Consider the following 3,418-nt stretch of genomic DNA (forward strand, 5'->3'; position numbering starts at 1 on the left):
CTGAGGGATGTTACGACGCCTCCATTCAGTCAGTTTTGGTGAGAGAGAGAGAGAGAGAGAGAGAGAGAGAGAGAGAGAGAGAGAGAGAGAGAGAGAGAGAGAGAGAGAGAGAGAGAGAGAGAGAGAGAGAGAGAGAGAGAGAGAGAGAGAGAGAGAGAGAGAGAGAGAGAATGTTGCCTGCAATCTTTGAAAACACTGCAATTTCACGACTCATTCAGTGCAACACGGAAAAGGAAAAAAGAAAAAAGAAAGAGCTGGACAAAGGAAAAAAATTGCATTGAAGAACATGAGTGAGTGAATGAATGAATGAATGAATGGAAGAAAAATTAACTCTCTCTCTCTCTCTCTCTCTCTCTCTCTCTCTCTCTCTCGTAACGCCAAAATACATCCGCCTTTTGAAAAACAGCCAATCTCATTATTCGGTTCTCGTTACAGAGCTGCGTGACGTGTTAGCAGCAGTCAGGTAGGTCCGTGCAGGGCGGCCAGGTGTCATCACGCAACTGAGATTACTGATGACGCCAGCAACAGAAGGATTGACTTAGGAAACTGAAACTGCTAAGCCTGAAATGATCCCCTTTGAAATCCTTGCGTGAGATTTAATAGCTTTGTGATCTCTCTCTCTCTCTCTCTCTCTCTCTCTCTCTCTCTCTCTCTCTCTCTCTCTCTCTCTCTCTAGGTTCTTCAAAAAACATTTAAACAAAACTGGTGATAAAAAACAAAAATAAGAAAATAGCAATAAAAAATTTCAAGAAACAAGTAAGCAAACAAACACATAAATAACCAAACACAGTAAACAAATATATAAAACAAAGCAAAATTTAATTACAGAAAAAGATATCTTGTTCTTAATTGAAATCTTCCTTCTCTAACACTCCACTGGGAATATTTATATCCATCCATCCATCCATACACACACACACACACACACACACACACACACACACACACACGACCTGCTATGCATATATATGATTATAGAATGGATGGTGCTCTGAAATACTTCTATACCACACCTCCATTACTTAAATAATAATAAAAATGAATAAATGAATAGAATACATAAATAAAAAAAGTAAATTAATGAAATAAAGAAAGACTAGCCGAAGTGACAGATTTTGAAGGAGGTTCTCGTGGTTCTAGTGACGTATTAGCAAGATTTCAACATTACTGGCAGGCGATACACTCTTGAAAACCCGGCTGATCATCTGAGTGGCTTTAGGAATTAGTGGTGAGAGGGCAAAAATATTTCTCAATACGGGTCTATGGGTGAATACCACAGACTGACCCGCCGTACAGTCTCAGATGCTCCACACACACAGGTTGATGAGAAGCAAACTCTTTTAAAGCCTTGTTCTTAATTAAAGTCTTGCACCTTTTTAACAATTTGCGAGGGAAGTTTGCGAGTGTATCGCTATTTATGTATGAGAGTAACCTGCGCTAAAACACGCACGCGCGCGCGCGCGCACGCACACACACACACACACACACACACACACACACACACACACACACACACACACACACACACACACACACACACACACACACACACACACACACACACCAGTCCGACGTAAGTTATTTCACAGGTGTGGGAAAGAAAAACATCTTACTATTATAAAAATTGCTGAAAAAATTTGCATGTCAACAACTATTTATATACGAAAGAAACACACTGACTCATAACGTAAACACACACACACACACACACACACACACGCACACACACACACACACACACACACACACACACACACACACACACTGATCATTATTGTTTCACTGGCGTTTATGCAAGAAATAAAACACTTTACTCATGCAAATTTACTTGAAAATTCTGTATTATTTTCAATTATATGAATAAAAGAATTGCATGTATATTGCAGATGACAAGAGATCGAAGGGTGTGGCTATCCATACGACACTTCGATAGATAGATAGATACAAATAAGTAACCCGCCTAGACAGATTAGTCTTAGTCCAGTAAACCCTCTATTTAACATTGCCTTTATAGTATTTTACATGTACTTAATTCCTTCTTCTGTCCCTCTTTTTTTCTCCCCTAGTGTGTTTTGTATGATTAACTTTCTGAACAAACTGCTAAACTTTTAAAACAACGCAAGTCAATGTGAAAGAAACTCTATAATCACGCTCTTAATTAAACTTTCGATCCTCCAACACTTCGCTCCAAACGTTTGCATACAGACGACCGACACACCATTATCAGAAGGCGCAGACGACTTAGTTAACTCACTGCAATGTTATTTTAATCTGACCTAACCTAACATGTTCTAGCATAGTCGTGTTTAATCTGACACAGAGTAACCTAATCTCATCTAACCCATTCTAAAAGTGTTTAAACCAAGCTACGTTGATGTAATCCTGCCTATAAAAGAATAATAATAACGCAACCAAGTCTAACGTAAGAAAAACAGAAACTAATATTTTTATGGAGGAAGACAGTTAACATTTATAAAGAAGTTTAATCTAAGCTAACCTAAGACAGTCTAGCGTAATGTAAACTAACTCAATCTAATTTGTTCTACTATATCCCAACCCCACTCCAGTGCAGTCCAAATTAAAACAGTCTAACTTAAACTGACACAATGAAACTCGAGCAACTATCTTAACATTACTTACTTTAGACTCAACTAACCTAGCATAACTGACACGATCTAACTCACTCTACGTAACTTAACCTAACCTAACTTAAACTAAGACGATCTAACCCACTCTAGCTTAACTCAACACCATGTCATCTGAACGTATGGATGTAACTTACTCTAACTTAAACTAGCTTAATGTAATCTCAACTTAAACTGACACAATCTAACTCCCTCAAACTTAATCCAACATTATATAACCTTAAACGTATGGAATTTATTGGATAAGTTCAGGTATTTACAAGGCAATTAAGGTGCTGTAATTAGACCATCTCACCTCCCTACCTCCCTCTTCCTCTCCCACTCCTTCTCTCCTTGCCTCTCTTCCCTTCCTTCCTCACAATTTCCCCTTCCTGTTCTGCTATTATCATTCTGCTTTAATCACGTGACCTGCTGCTCTCCTCTTCCCTCTCTCACGCCTTCATTTTCTTCCTGCGTTCCTCCTTCACCTGGCTAGTTATCATACCTGGATTACCTGCTGGTGAGTGTGTGAGGCAATAATTCAATGGCTCATTCGTGTTCTCTTATGCTCTTGTCTCTTCTCTTCCCAGATTTTCTTTATTTTCTTTAATTTCTCTCGTTTCTCTATTTTATATTTGACTGATATTTTTTTCTGTTCCTTTTTATTTTCTCCGTTATCCTACTTCTTTTCCTTTATCGTTTTTTCTTGTTTTCCTTTTCTTTTTCTTCCATGATATCGTCCATATTATTTTCAATTTCTTATTCTTTTTCCAGTTTCCCTTTGTTTTCCTTTC

At 38.2% G+C, this 3,418-nt stretch overlaps 1 protein-coding gene across 4 annotated transcripts in view; it reads right to left on the reverse strand.

Annotated features, from left to right (window-relative positions):
• Positions 1-2,152: 2,152 nt before the first annotated feature.
• Positions 2,153-3,418, reverse strand: part of LOC123515145 (tau-tubulin kinase 1-like) — a 108,454-nt gene continuing 107,188 nt past the window's right edge. For all 4 annotated transcript variants that reach the window (XM_045273614.1, XM_045273616.1, XM_045273618.1 and 1 more), the window contains one exon: positions 2,153-3,418. This exon is cut by the window's right edge and continues 1,266 nt beyond it. The gene's annotated coding sequence lies outside the window, so the exon portion shown is untranslated.

This window comes from Portunus trituberculatus, chromosome 38 (assembly GCF_017591435.1).
Source record: "Portunus trituberculatus isolate SZX2019 chromosome 38, ASM1759143v1, whole genome shotgun sequence".
Lineage (NCBI taxonomy): Eukaryota > Metazoa > Arthropoda > Malacostraca > Decapoda > Portunidae > Portunus > Portunus trituberculatus.